Source organism: Pelmatolapia mariae, linkage group LG3_W, assembly GCF_036321145.2.
Source record: "Pelmatolapia mariae isolate MD_Pm_ZW linkage group LG3_W, Pm_UMD_F_2, whole genome shotgun sequence".
NCBI classification, from domain to species: Eukaryota; Metazoa; Chordata; class Actinopteri; order Cichliformes; family Cichlidae; genus Pelmatolapia; species Pelmatolapia mariae.
In genome coordinates this window covers 81350457-81367035 of record NC_086229.1, presented here as the reverse complement: position 1 = coordinate 81367035, position 16579 = coordinate 81350457, and positions in this window count along the sequence as shown.

Here is a 16579-nt window from a genome sequence, read left to right as displayed (position 1 = left end):
ACATCACAGCAAATATGAATGGTGATATGGTCCAATACCAATAACAAGTTCAATATTGAATTATTATTACTGAAAATATACATATCAGACAAATATATGTACAAAGCAGGGCACTTCTATACATATATGTTAAAAATGTCTCGTGAATACCTTTAATATACAAGGTAGCGTCATAGCTTAATGAAGCTAAAGTTTATGTCCCCACACACAGAGGTTAAGTTGCACACCTTTGGCATTGTGAGATGATTTTTGTGTGTGTGTGTGTGTCCAAAAGGAAACACAGAAATGAAACGTTTTGCAAGCTTCATTTTCAGTGAACTAAAACGCTGATTAAGAGTGAACAACTGGTAATAATGCACAGGGAAAAAAAACAATGTACAACAACTTTGGCAATGGAAAATTCTCACAGAAGAGACAGGTACTCCCCAACTACAGCAGCAAAATGCCTCCATATAACACAAAACATCTCAATGTGGGCTTCAAGCGCTCAGGTTTTTCTGTGTAGTTTATGTTAAGTAATCCAGGTACAGTGATACAGAAAATACAAGTTAAATACAAGGGGGGGGGGTTATAAGACCAAAGGTAAAACCTGAACATGCCACCAGTTCAATAGTAGTCACTGTTAAACAGGATTTATATATATTATATTTTTTGACTTATGAAATAGTAAAAAAGCAAAATAACTGAGAAAGACATAGTAAATATGTCCCTACAAAAAATATACATAAAATCAGTTGCTTTCTAAGTGTTCACCAAGCTGAGCTAATTATGTAAATACTTGACTGCTGGTGAGCCAACTAGTCAAGCGTCAGTAACACAATGTTGTGTCTAGACGTGGCATTTTGGGGGGTTTTCTCCCTCTGTTATCTTAGAGGGGGGTTTAGTCAGGCAGACGTTTAATAATTTATAGCTGCTTTCTCATTTCCCCCCGTCTTGCCATTCCTGGCAAAGAATCTGTGCCAAAAGTCCTTTCCGTGTACGTGTTATCTTCAGTTTTTATTGTGCTAGAGAACTGTGTGAAAACACCTTGCTGGTATTAAAAAAAAAAAAAGCATACAGTTATGACTCACTCCCATGTTGTCCACGCCGCTGAAATTAGGTTGTGAATCGATGTGTTCATCTGCCATAATTGCTAATGGTACTAAATGTTCCACGTGTATTCGGATTACTGAGCTCCATCCTGTTTTCAGTTGTTTGAGGTGGGACAGAAAAGCTTGTGGCCAGTCTCTTCCCACTGACCTGTCTTGACAGGAGGCCATTTTGTTTCCTCTTGGTATGTGTCAAGTATGTCTTTCTTTTTCTTTTTCTTTTTTTTGGGTCTCTGTGTGCGTGGACACTGTGACATGGTGGTCCTTGCATGTTCACCGGAGCGAAACATTCTGTCGTTAGAGACAGCAGGACTTTGGCACAGTACCTGGTGTTTGACAGCCTCTCACACTGTCTCTGCATTTGATGATAGCACTTTCGTGCCAGCCGCTGGTTTTTGGTCTTTCACCGTGCATACAGATTGTGACTGTGTGCCTCTTAGCAGGGGTTAGTAGGACACCCCCTCCCTTCCTGGGAAAACTGTCAAATGTGGAGTTTTGTGAGGTGCGAGGTGCGATTTGCAAACTCCCACCATCTCCGGGACTGTGTGCATATATATATATATATATATATGTATGTGTGTGTGGTGACTCTATGGCTCTATACATATTGGAGGAGGAGGATTCCCGTGTATTCACTCTCTCCAAACCCACAGTGGCTTTTGTTTTTCCGAACTGAGGGGGTGATGCCTCCCTGAGCCTGCTCAGCACTTCCAATTCCCTCCAGAAAGAGGCCTGCGAGTGCATCACTTGGGTCAGGTGGGATTCGCCCAGCAGCCTGTCATGCCACAGCTTGCAATTACTTGTCTTCACCCAACCAGCCCTGCACTGAAGCTTTGTTTTACCAGGACCTGAAACATAACCGAGCAACACCAAGCCTGTCAGTGGATGAGTTTTCAGGAGCCCACTTTCCTCTTTCTCCTCCTCTCTTGTAACTTTCCTCCTCCTCTGCCTCATTCCCAGATTCCTCCCCTCTACCTTCACTGCCTGCGTGTCATCCTTCTGTTCTAATGAGAGGCAGGGATCAGCAACCCCAGAGTTTGACAGAGGTACCTGTTGTGCCCCCATATTTCTTCCTCTATAGCTCCCTCTCTCTGCTTCCTTGTCTCGCTCTCTCACTCCCTAAACACCAGAGCTGTCGACTCCTGGCAGTTTGATTCTAAACTGTTCCCCCACGTCGGCAGTAGCTGCCATGACAGAGAATAAAACGAGTGAAATGTAGAGTTTGTAGTGAACAACACGAGCATTGGTTTTCTCACTACATGGCGTGTGAAAGGCCAGAGTATTCTTTTTTTTTTTTCATTCAGTCTAGGAGGGATTCTTTCCATTTTGTTGATTTCAGAAGAAGAAAATAGTGCATTTTTATTTGCTTTCCTTCTAAGTGTAAGCTGAGAAGATTTTTGTCAAACTTAAACTGATCAGGCATAGCATTATGACCACCTAATATTGTGTCGTTCCCCCGTTTGCTACCACATAAGCCCTGACTCATGGAGTTATGGACTCCATGGCCTCCATGGATTGGAGTTGTTGGTCCTCGATTGGATTGACATCTGATGAATTCGGATGCCAAGTCAACACCTCAAACTCATTGTTGCGGTCCTCAAACCGTTCCTGAACCCTGCTTTGTGGCATTATCCTGCTGAAAGAGGCCACACCATCGGGGAGCGCTGTTTCCATGAAAGCGTGTACATGGTCTGCAACGTTTAGGTTGGTGTTACATGTCAAAGTAACATCCACATCGATGGCAGGAGTAAATGTTTCCCAGCAGAACATTGCCCAAATCATCACACTGCCTCCACCAGCTTGGCTTCTTCCCATAGTGCATCCTGGAAAATGTGATTCATCAGATGAGACCTTCATCATCCACTGCGTCACGGTCTAGTTCTGAGGCTCGTGAGCTTATTATTGGTACTTTCAGCAGTAGAGTTTAGCATGGTCACCCTGACCCGTGTGTGGTTATGCAGTCTCAGTGGTCATAGTGTTATTTTTGATTGCTGAATATCTGTGTATTATGTACAGGGCTAAAGCTATGTTTAGCATAGCTTAGTAAAAGAAAGAGGGAAATAGCTAAACAACTTTTTATCATTGGGATATTCATTATGATACTTTTAGAATCTAGCTCCTGTTTTTATATAATTATGCATGTTTGAGTTTTATTTCCTCTGCCCGTTTGTTAGTCTGCTTGTCTTTACAGGAGTCTGCCAGTACTGCCAGGGGTTAATCTGCAATATTTGTTGTCAATAAGCAGATAGGTCTTTAAAGACTTTAAACTCTATATAACACCCCCAGCTGCGTAATTTTCTTTTTCTTTCCAGCTTTCAAGCTACTTTCATAGTTGAGATTGCTTCCTAGTTTGTAGTGTTTTCTTGTTTGTTTGTTTGTTTGTTTGTTTGTTTGTTTGTTTGTTTGGGGGGGGGGGGGGTCTTCCTAGTGTACATGAATCCCTTATGTTCATAGTTATATCTTTATGCATGTCCTTTCTGGCCATTATCATCTTGTTTTTTGTAACTGTATTTAGATGAAAATAGCTAAGCAAATAGCTACCACTACTGCTGCCTAGCTAGCTTGGTTAGGATTAGTAATCAAAAGCTGAAAAAGCTAAGCTCACAAGTGAAAGCAGCCCTTTTTTTGGCATTTTAATGATTTTAAACCTTAATGTAATTTAAGCAGGAGAGAATGAATTATTGTCTCTCATTTTATGTATATGAATTGAGAGAGACCTTTTATTTACCATAAGCTAACAGTTTCAGCCTGCAGAATTCATGCTAAGCTAGGTTAAACAAACATTTACTTGAAAGATTCCCGTTTGAACTGCTGCCCTTGAGCAGAAATTTTAGGACATGAACAACAAGAAAATACAAAATAGCTTTTATCAGGAAGGACGATCAACGGCATTCTGGTTATGTGTTTCTGCTGTCTTGCAGAACAATGGTATATACTGCTATAGCATGGATTGCATATTCTTGCCTTCGTGTTAAACCTGGCACTTCTTCAGGATGCTTTACTGCATCTATCACCACAAACAAATAAATATAAATACAAGCTGCTTCTAACAAGAGAATGGGTATGGCATGTGAAAATTGTGAGAATTATATTTTTCTTCGTAAAGCCAAAACCAGACAGATACAGTTTTTGAACTTCTCACTGGGTATATAAAAAACAAAACAAATGATCCCACTGTTCTTTTACCTGTGATACCAAACAGAAATAACAAATTTGTTTTAATTAGAGTGTTGAAAACTGATTAGAGGGAAGCAAAGTTGCAGATTAGCTGCAAAACAAAAACAAAAGGAAAAAAAAATCGGTGTTATGTAAAATTTATCTGTTGGATCTGGCTCGTGTGAAATTCATAAATGTCACCACTGCAGTGAGAGTTCCCAAAGTAGCATGAAACGCAAACAATCTGTAGGATTTAACACCCACTGCCTCGACACTTTTTCGCTCACACATCCCAGAGATCGAGAAATTGCTCTGCAAACTGTGTCACGCATGTTCGTTTGTTCTTCAAGACATCCAGGTATAGGCCCCCTGAAAAACAAAAGACAAAAAGAGAGGCAAAACTTTAACTGTATTCCTTCACATTTTCAGCTGAACTCGTATTTAATGGGGCTTTTAGCCTTACCAGGAGTTACCATGGCAGCCATATATTGAGTGACAGCAAAGTGGTGCGCTATTTCAGACTGGATGCTTCCCCTATTAATGTCGGCCTATCTCAGGTCAAGTCAGATTATCTTTATTATTTAAAGTGTGACGCCAAAAACTGTGTTAAACTTTCTAGTCTTTATAATCACATGCATATCATTATCATTTTAACAGTAAAGAGGTTTTTTTCTATTTGTTTTCAGTGGTTAACTTTGCTTTCTTTTCCTCATAGTCAGTGATATCTTCTAATTTGACTCCTAAATGAACAAAACGAGAGCTGTGATATTTAATTAGGCTCGTGAGATTTGATTTCCAGTTAAATTAAAATGCCACTTTGTCCTTTGTGTTTGCCAGCCTCTTTATTCTGCCTTCTTCCTGTTGCTTCAGTGCACGCTGCGATTCGCGCGATGCAAAAACGGCCAAGGGGAGGAAGCGAGGAAGAGGAGACAGCGAGAGGGGAAAGAGACAGACACTGACTTCTCAAGCTCTCACTGTTCGGCTCACCACTGTCAAGTAGGTCAATGCGACAGGCTTGACTGAGTTCTCCTCTGTAGCGTTGTTGTTCAGGCTGGCGCTGAGTAGGTGCCACGCTGGATTCACCTGTTTAAAAAGCTTGCACAAATGCAGAGTGAACGGCGTGTCTGATCCTGTGTGGATAGATGCTGTGGGCGTCCTGTGGCCAAAGAAATGCATCACTCGTTGACCTAAACAAGCGAAAGAAGCAGCAAATAAGAAAAAAAAATCATATTTATACAGATATATAAACTTTTTTTTACAGACTGTAATGAAGTTCATCGACAGTTCGTCAAATGCCACTGGTCATGTGATGCTCTTTAAGCTTGGTTGGGTTTTTTTTTTTTTAAAGGGAAGATAATCTCCATGGGGACCAGATGAGCTATTCTCATTGAAGTCATCTTCCCTCACAATTGCAAAATGTTGAGCATAATAACTTGCACCCTCCACTTCACGGGCCCCTCTTCCTGCACACTCAGCTGCTTCAAAAAGACCACATCTGACTCATAATAGACCTCATTAGACTTGTATTGAATAAGCTCTGAGCCGGCGTAACTTAGCCTCACTGTTAGTTGCTTTTTCGCCTCAGTGTGTATTCTCCATTAGAGAATTAAAGATTAATTGCCAAATTTTTTCCAGTTTAAAGCATTGATTAATTACAGTGAGAATCACTGGTGGATCCAGAAGATTAATGTCGTGAGATTGCCCCCCACCACCACCACCACTACCACCACGCACCCCCCCTCTTCTTTAGATAGCTATTGATTTTGATTTGCTCAAAAATGCCTGTCTTGTCTTCCCAGGAGGGCAGAGGCTGAATGAAGCACAGGCGGCATGCCGGGCTGCTCTAAATTGCATTTTGTGAGACACGGCCTAAAACACGAGCGGCGTGAACTAACATTCACTTAATTGGGCAGCAAGTGATTGCGCTAAAGAGGTTACCGATTGAGAAGGAGAATCAAATGCGGCAATAAATAAAATTGTCACTTCAAGTTAAGAGATTAGCGAGGCGCTCAAAGATAAATGTACCTTTTAGACATTGAGGAACTCTTCCTGTTTGTTTGTTGTTGTTGTTTCTTGTTTTTTTTTTTAATCAAGATGCTCTCTAGTTTGTGCAAAATTTCTATTTCAAGACTCCAGTCTGTCCCCTTTCCAACGTCAGCTTATGTTGTCTCCTGTTGCCCACGAGCGATGCACAGTGTACAGTAGCTCTGGCAAAGACGAAAACAATTGTCTTTTTCTGGTTGTCACATTTTTTTACAATCTCAGCCTCAGTCACAACAAATCAGAGCGACTCGAGCGTTCGATTTGTCGCGGACACGGGGCTCTTTATCACTTTGCACACCGCTGTGAGGTAGTCTTCTAAACACAGGATTACGCCCATTGTGATCTGCCTAAGCGCACCATATTAGCGCCGTATTCTCATGAAAACACATGAAAGCCACTTTGAAACGTAGGATGCCTCTGATATGCCCTGCGTCAGGGGGAACGTGCAACCGTATCAGGGAACGCGTGATCTCCGATTCAATTACGGTTCCGTTTAAAATGAGACGCCGATGGTGTAAAACGCCTGATTGTAGCGCTGCGAAAACGTAGAGGGAGTCATTCACGAGACCTCTGTGTATGATCTGCACAGAAAGTGTTGCATCAAATGGATTTTCGATGCCGGTCTCCGCAGAGCATTCATCCTCTTTTCGCTACAAGAGCAGGTATATTTAACATTGCATGAGAACGGGGGATAGATATGAGAGCATACATGAGACTGTATGAGACTTCAAGTGTAAAATCAGAGGGAAAACCTGTATTTGGAGGCCTCGGATTTGGGTTTACAGCTGACTGAAGATGGCTACGTGCTTTAAACCTGTAAGAAATATCTCGATTCTCTCAGTTTTAATACTTCAGCGCTTGACTGTAATTCTGCAGTGACAACAAAGCTGTCTTCTCCTTTTCTTCTGCAAGGCCCGCCATCCCAAACCTGTTGAACTCAATCAGTGGAGCTAAGATGCACCATTGGTTGCAGGTCACGTAAGCTATGTTGGGGAAATGTTTGTCTCTGTGATTGAACTGTCCCCCGGGCCTACGTTAATTGAGCTCCCTGTAATCACACGCAGGCCCATATGATCAGTGTCTGCAGCCCTGCAGAGGGCTGGTTGAGATTATCCACTTGCCTGGCTGTTCCATTTTGAGACTGTAATCGAAATGGATTTTTGTCCTCTTCTTCCACATCCTGCCTCAGCGGACAAGCTTGGATATGACATATTTGCATACACTAGCAGCTAAGCTCCTGGGAAGGCTGCATCCATCAGGAAGTCTGTCATTTTAGTTTTGACTGAAATATCTTAAGAAATAAATGAAAGAAATGGATATATGAAATATTGCGCAGATGCTCAGGGTCCCGCTGGAATTAATCGTAACAGGTCTGGTGATTGCTTGCCTTTTTATTTAGAACCTCCTGCACGCCAAAGCTCTCGATCCCTGTTCCTGACCCAGTGAATAAATAGATATGAATAATTTAGAGGACTCACCTTAGCCCATTCCTCTGATTTTTCCTGTAGCGTCACATTAGTTATAGTGAAATATTGCAAAGGTTGATGTGTGTCGTGATGCATTCTCAATAATCCAGGTAAGGAAATCCCAGAAAGTTGATTCAGTTCACTTTTTCAGTGTGAGAAATGTTTCATGACTCATCCAAGCGACTTCCTCAGCTGATGCATGCGTTACCATCAGCTCCTGGCTGGATGAAATGATGAGGTAATGAGATGAGGAATATTTTATTTATCCCATGTTTAGGGAGATCTTTTGTTAAAACAGTTAAAATGATGATTAAATACTAATAAAACAAATATCAGGCAGATAGCTCTCTCCAATCAGATAAATTATTCCATATAGAGTAAAAGCATGTGGTATGGCAGCCTGATAGAGAAGGTGATCTACTGCCTGTTCAGTAACTGGTGCTCAGGGTGGTCAGGTGGTCCACGATGAATAACAGTTTGATGACCATCAGCCAATCAGAGATCCAGCCTTCCTGATCACTTTATTCAGTCTGTTGGTGTCATCAGCTCTGATGATGCTCCCCCAGCAGATCACAGCAAAGTGCACTGTACTCGCCACAACTGACAAAATATCTCCATCATTCTGCTTTTCTATACAGCCTCAGTGTTTGTCTTCCAGTTCAGCCTGTGGTCGATGTGGATGGTCAGCTTCTTCTACCACATTAACATCTGAGGATAGACACAGGCAATGTAGTCATCCTCTTCCTTTTGAAGTCAATCAACATCTCTTTGGTCTTCGCATTTGGAAGCAGATCATTCCTCCTAGACCACTGCACAAAATCATCTACTAGTGCTCTGTATTCATCCTCCTGCCCATCACCTACACAACCATAAATTCAACCAGTGCAAAACTGTTTGACTTTTTTTTCCAACCCATTTTAAATCTGTTCCATTTCTGCCAACTTTGTATGAAGTCGAGGCCAAAGGCTGAACTTTCCACAGGACAGCCTTGGTAGTGCCCCAGGGCCCAAAATATAGGAGGGTCCCTGTGGACATGCCTTCAAACACACCTCTCTTTCTCTGTACAGATATATCCACTATAGTATATGTTTAAGTCATGATTGTGAACCAAAGCCTAACTTTATTTATGCAGTACACATTTTCCTTATAAATCAAATTCTGGCTGCAAGTACCGTATTTTCTATCATTTTGCACGTCCATTGATTAAATATCAATAGGCGTGCAAACTATTAACGCAAAATATTAGTTGTACATTCTGACCTTGCTATTAATCATTTCTGATAGATGCTTGCAAACCTGTTGATCCAAACTTAGCACCAATTAGTTCATAATTTATAATATAGCACAGTGGTATTATAAATTGTGCTAAGCAAGCCAAAGCACAAAAAAAAGGAAATAAAGTAAATGGTGCTCAAAAGAGGACAGAAAGCAGGATGAGTAAACCACCAGGACTTTGGCAGTGTAAATGACTGTGCTTGTTTCGCACAGTGACCTCATCCAGTCAGTTTGTGAGGGGTAAATGGGCTTTTCCCTTGTTGGTCCACGCTTACAGACATTACAAGATGATGCAGCAAGACTGAACCTGTGCTGGGCTTATGCTAGCCTAGTAGAAGAAGATGATGCGAGTTTATAGAACAAGCTTACATAAATGTGCCCAAACCTCAAACTGTAGTTGTTGCCAAAAATTGGGAGGATGATATTGATATTATTGATTAATGTCTATGATTATAGATGTGTGTTTATGTGTGTGTGAGAGAGCGATATCAAGAGAGAGACAATGTCAACGCCATGTTACTGGGATAAAGTTAGTTTTCTTTGTTTTCTATTAAAATAAATACAACTTAACTGGACAAACGTGAATTGAGTGAGAAAAGGTTTTTCTTTGAGTTTAATATCTTTTGCAGTCTCCTCTTTCTACCCTACTCTTCTATCTTGATCATGAATGAATGAATATAAATAAATAGTCCACGCTTCATGAGATCTTTGACCAAAGCGGCACTAGAAAAGAAAGCAAGTCCTCTTTGTCCTCTATGAATGCATTTCCAATCACATCCCAGTAAATCCCTTTGCAATAATGAATGAGATACACGCTCAATTCATCTTCCCGAAAAAGCCGGGGCTGTCTAATTTGTACAAATATTTCTTTGGGTGGAAGCAATTAACAGCCGTGATGCACTAAGGTGACACTGCTGAGCTGAATCATACCTCAAATGGTGAACCAAAATAAGAACCAACGTGTTTCTCTTTAGTTAAATTCATTAGGGCGGAGAAGCCATTATCTCAGTAAACTGCCCTGGCTGAATAATTAATCATCCCATCACTTGTTTGTTTGGTCTAAATGTATAACACTTATTCCTCGCTCCTTCCAGCCTAATGAAATCCTTACATTGATATGAGAAAAATGTTGGTTCTTCATGCTCAGCCCAACAAAGTCGTGGTGGAGGCTTGATTTGGTTAATGCATAATAAATTAAAGTTATTATGCACTTTTGATATAGAAGGTCAGAAAAACCTTGAGGCCTTTTGGAAGTAAGAACTAAAAGTAAAATTCTTCATCTAAAACACACATATCAGGAGTAACTAAGTTTATTGTTAAGTTGTGCTTTTTAGCGTAGTGTAGTTTTAGTGTAGTGTACTATTGACAGGATCCTGCTTCTGTCATGTGACTTATTAGTTAAATAAAAATAGCAACACTGCAATGTTAAAAATGGTTGAATATGAAACATGAAATTTCCCCTTGTGGGACTAATAAAGGTATATCAAATCAAATGTTAATGTTGCATTAAAGGTAATATTAAAAGGAAATTTTACGTGGGTAAAAGGCCAGATATGGAAATTGTTGGCAATGTATTTGAAATGGGTACTCATGCTTAGTGTGGGGAGATGGTTCCTGTGACTGTTACACTATGCAGCATACAATGTAACAAAAAGAATCAAATAAACTCAAAGTGCTTCATTCTGCAGTTGCTCACCGCTAACGATCGGAACGCGTACCGTTAGAAAACACGGATTCATGAGTTTGGTTCCAGGTACGTAGCATAAGCACAGCAGTGCTTTCAAAAGTGTGGTTATACTGTGGTGTGAACGTATACAGTGCGTCTGTTGGGGGACACATTGAGCATTAGTGAAATTTGTACATTTTGTGTGTAAAACATAATATTCAACCATTTTTAAATTTACCGCAAGTTTCCATATTCGTTACTTTAAAAAAAGTATCGCCTCTTGATATCGGATGGTGCTCTTTAATACACTCTTTAATACACGTTCACTATAATTATTCTTACTCATGCAATTTATTGTTGACCTGTCTGCTGATATTTTTTGATAGAGTGCAAGACATTTATTATTGTCTGATTTTGCTCAGCTAGTAGCGACACAATGGAAAAGTAACTTATATACCAGTTCTTGTAGAGCACCTTTCTACTCAACCTGAGCACTCAAAGCCTTTTATACAACATGTCTCATTCATCCATTCATAAAAGCACCATTTTTTTCTATGCTTACATGCTTTCTGTCTAGTATTCACCGACAGTCACACTGTGATGGATGCATCAGAGAGCAACTTGGGCTGAGTATGTTGTTCTAGTATATTTGGCGTACGGGCTGGAGCACCCAGGGATCAAACCACCAACCTCCAGATTAGCAGACGAGCTGCTCGCCATCGGCCACCACCAACTAATGTCTCAGTCACAGTAGATTTAAAATAAGATGACAACCTGTCCAAGGTTTACAAATAATTGCCACCAAACTTATAATCAGGACAAATTGCCGCCACATTGCAATCAGTCTGAGGCACTCTGCACTGATTCTGCAATGCAACAGGGGATTTGACTCAACTGGTTACCAAGTAGTGGTATTCCAGAGAAACAAGCAAGGTTGCTCATCACCTGTCATTTTGCAATTAAATTGCTGTCCTGCAGCAACTATGTCACTATTTGTGGAGGGAATTCTAAATTTCTTTGTGACATTTCTGGCTAGACTCTGGATGTAAGTAGTTAATGCGAATGTTTCTTTAATTATATAAATTAACTTGTTTTTATGCAGATGGCAACAGAATTCTGACTTTTGCCAATTTATCACAAACAGCTTGCACATAATTGTCAACTTGATCCTGTTCAATAGTAGACCAGCTCCATGTCATTCCCATTTTATTTCCTTCTTGATACACCAAAGTCACTTTGAAGACAGACTGACTGTGAGTGGCAACAGATATGGTCCCTGTCTTTGAAGCAGCCATTTCAAAGGTAACAAGATCGCAAGCTCATTGCTCGAAGATGCAATAATTTTGGATGTGCCGCAGCCTCCAAACAATGTTTTCCCTTGAGGAACTATAGAAAAACCTCTGTTACTAGCATAGGATTATCATATTTGTACTTTTAGGCTATTCAGTTTACTGCAATACAATACCAGGATTAATAGACTGCCTGCATTTGAAAAACTGGAGCCACGTAACAGCCCACAGTTTTGCTTGCGAATCAATGAATTGATTAATCACTGACTAATCACTGAATCTCAAATTTCAATTACTGTATGATATAAACGCATTATATCTTTTGCATGTATATCTTTGAAGCAGCTGTATTTAGCGTCTGAAATGTAGTGAAAAAGTACAAATTTGGTGAACAAACTGAAACGTGTAAAGAAACTAGAAACATCCCGTAATTCTGTCTAAGTGCATTATTTGAGAAACTGTATTTATTCTCCATCCCTGGGTTCTTTCAGAAATACTTGGACTCATTTATTGCATTTTCAGTATTAAAAACAGACTTTTTTTTTTTTTTTTTTTTGATTTGTTTGTTTGTGAAAAGCTGACATTTTGAAGCTGCAGTCCAAGGCTTTCACATGGCAACGGCCGAAACACCACAACAATAGCACGCGAAGGTTAAAATAGATTTTGGCAAACAACACCCACGACTAATCATGCGTGTGCCTGCACTACAATGGGGGTTTTCATGCTTCTAAGCCCTAATAAAGTCAAAGTAAAACACCCTCTGTGCTCCGATGTGTCCCTCATTTTCCTAGATTGATTTTTCTTCTTATTGTAATTGATTGGTGGGTAAAATGATACAAGCGCTGGCTGTGCAGTATGTGACAAACAAACACGAGTTTTAAAAACGCAGATTGTAAATTGACCTGGGTTTTTGTTAGCCAGGTTGGCAGCTGCGAGCAAATAGCCTTTTAAGGGACTGTGCTATTCATTAGAGTGTTGACCAAGAATTGTTTAAAGAGCTTAAAGAAATGCACTGATCTGAAATATATTTGCTCATAATTAGCTTTCCACCGACCCCTGTGTCTTCAGTGTGAGCGCGCTATGATGCTCTCGATGAAGCAACACAAGCCAGTGTCATCAATTAAGGCAACAATGTGCTAAAGCTTTACTGTTCCACTGGTATTATAACGAGCACACACTATAGAAAGCTAAATAATTCCTGGGGACACCGAGAGCTCCTCAAAGGGCTTATTTTCGCCGAAGTCAGTGTCTGCCTCGTGCAAAGGCTGAAGGCACACACAATTGGCATTCAATCAGACAAGAGCTCAGAAGCTCCTTTTTCTTCTCCGACATGTGGATTTAAAGCTCAAATTGCTCTTAACGGGAAAAGTGTGAGCAGTCCAGAGTCACTGTTTAATGATGCCCTGTGTTTGTTTTCTGGGAAATTCACTTTTTAATCTCCTGGACTCTGTGAAGGCTTGCCAGGGTAGCGGTGCCACATAAAACCCCCTTGATTTCTTATTTTATCTGTGGACAACCAAATCGATCGTTGTCTCCCCTGCACCTGCTCACCTCCCTCCTCCGCAGCCCCCCAAAAGAGATAGGCCCACGCTGCCCGTCCCACTCTCCAATCAGGCTGTTTAGACCAGGCTATTTCAGGCAGAGAATGAGGCACCGGGTGGTCAAGCACTCCTCAGTGTCTCCGAGAGACGAGTGCATGTAAAAAAAAAAGAAAAAAGAAAGAAAGAAAGAAAGAAGAAAAGCATTGAAATTTCCCAGGATCTTGACATGTCTAATTGAGATTTCATGCCCTATTTTCTCAAAGATCCGAATCCTCGCTCTGTTCTACTGCAAGCAGTATTTCCCTGAGGATTGAGATGAAAGAAATTGTTTTCAGGTTTTATTTGGTTTTTGTTCCTTTAAGGGGTTTTTTTTTCATCGTGCTAGAGCAGCTTTTCAATAAAAGTCCACCCCCCTTCTTTCTTTTTCTTTCTTTCTCTCTTTCTTTTTTAGACAAAGTGACTGCAGTTGATTTGGTTTGTCTGACAGGTAGTGAAAAAATGAATTCCAATAAAGTTTCGGTTTCTTCCATCAGAATAATTCATTTGACTACATGCATAGATTTGTCATGATTTTTGCAAAAAAGAAAAAGAAAGAAGGACAAAAAGAAGTAGTCTTTGCAGCTGCTCTCATTTGTATTCATCTGTCCATCACAGAGTGCCTTAAGATATTATTGGTGTTCAGTCAAAAGATTTGACAGGGGACCATGAATATTTCACAAGGACATCTATTATAGGGGTAAAAAGGTGAACCCCAGTGTTCCCTACTTTGACATCGAGTACTGTGAAAGTCTTCAGCCAACCATCATTTCTTTATATTTTGCTTCGACAATGAAAAACAGCTGCAGAGATTTATTATTGACACATGTGCAAACATACATAGAAACACAAAACATAAGACAAAAATGGAGTTTGTACACACAGCCTGAAATCTCTTAGGCAGCATTGCTGTGATTGCTTTAAGTAGTCTTCAACACCACTGGCTGAAATGCAGCCCCAAATCACGACAGAGCCTCCACCGTGTTATACAGATGGCTGTAGATGCTCACTTTGACCTCTCTCTCGATGGTCCTTAACTCATCAGCAGGACCGGTATCTGCTCCTTCGTGTAAGGACGAGCAGGATGAACACTGTGAGGTCACTGTGTGAATGTCCCTGACTAAACAATCAGAAACAGATTTCATGAGGGTGGCCTGAGGGCCTGATGTCCTCTAGTGGGCCCTGCAATCACTGCCCGGCAGCTGGGAGCCCAAATGGCATTTGCCTTAGAATACCAGAACTGACAGGTCCACCGCTGATGCCCTGTGCTTTTCACAGATGAGAGCACCCTGAGCATATCTGACAGATGTGAAGGGGTCTGGAGGGGTGAAGGGATGCACAGACTACTACCAGCTAGGCATTGGCACCCTGACTGCCATCGGGCATTAGAATGAAATCCTTGGAGCCATGTCAGACCTTAAGCTGGTGCAGTGGGTCCTGGGTTCCTCCTGGTGCACAACAATGCTCAGAGTCATGTGGTCAGAGTATGTAGGCAGTTCCTGGAGAATGAAGGAATTGATATCATTGATTGACCCCCATGCTGGCCTGACCTAAATCCAAGAGAACAGCTCTGGGACATTATGTTTTCAACGCTGCCAGGTTGTACCTCAGACTATCCTGGAGCTCAGTGATGCCCTGCTCCAGATCCCCCAGAACACCTTCTGTCATCTCATTAGGAGCATGCAAGCGCATCTTCATTTAATATTTTGGCATAAAACCTCAGTAACACAATAAGGTGCATCAAATAATGCATATTCAATACATCTGTTTTTTCCCCATATCACATGTCAGTTTATCTTGCTGCTTCATGCACCACTATGTCACTCTACCACTCTGCTCCCTGTGCTCTCACAATGACATCACCCATTCTTACATTACACATCCCTAACAGTCACAGTGGGAGCACCAGCTTCCCAGCAGGCCCCACATTAGATGGTCTACAATCAGTGACATCATACACAAGCATCAAGCTCAATACCATGGGGAAATACACAAGAAGTGGGAGTGATCTCAGAGCCCCCAAGGCTTTTATTTATTTGTATTTTTTTCATCTGGTATAAAGCAGGTTACATGACAGAAAGATATTAGCATCACATAAGGGAGTGACATTAAGTGATTTTGAGGATGTAAAAATGCTGTATTTCTTTTTTTTCATGTGCTGTGACTTCTAACATAAAAATATCAGGTTACATTAAATGAGACATTTCTGTAGCCACGGAAGATCAAGGCTATATCAAAGAAGACAATGCCTAAATGTGTCTACTGAAGCTTTTCCATTACATACACCATTCTCAGTGTTGCTTTTGTTGAATATATTTATATTTTGTTTATCAAGATATGCTGTATGTACCTTGATGATCCAAGGCAGCTTGTTGAAGCTTGACCTCTCTTGACAGAGATAGTTTTTTCTTTTTTGGAAAGGTTGCTCCCACTTGAAGGTATTTAAAAAGATTCAAAAGCTTGTTTGAAGATCTTCAAAGCAATGCACCAAACCATCGTAAACAAGCAGCTTAGACCAAAGCATAAATCTTGGGTTTTTCTGCTCAGAAAAAAAGTGCCCTTTACCCAAGCTGGCTAAACAATGTAACCCCCTTTCATGGTCACCAAAAGTTGTTAACGGTTTCTATCAGTTTTGTTTTATCCACGTGATGGAGGTAACACAGTTGCTGCCAGTTTTAAAGGTTATTGCAGCTGCAGTTGGTTTGACGTCTGAAAAGTCCAAACCATGTTTCAGCTTGAGGTTTCCACCTATTTTGTGATCTTTTCCCATCTAAACTGTATTAAACCTATCGGTGGCACAATGCTCCATAGAGTTATTAGAAAGTCCTCAGCGCTCGTAGTCCTTTGCATGACAGTCTTTTCCCTCTTGGGGTGGCTGTAGCTCAGGTTATAGATCAACTAATAGCCTTTCGCTAATCAGAAGGTTGGTCATTCGACCCTTAGCTGCTCCAGTATCCAGGATGCAAGTCTAAGTATCCTTGGGCAAAATACTAAACCCCAAGTTGCTCTCCAGTGACTT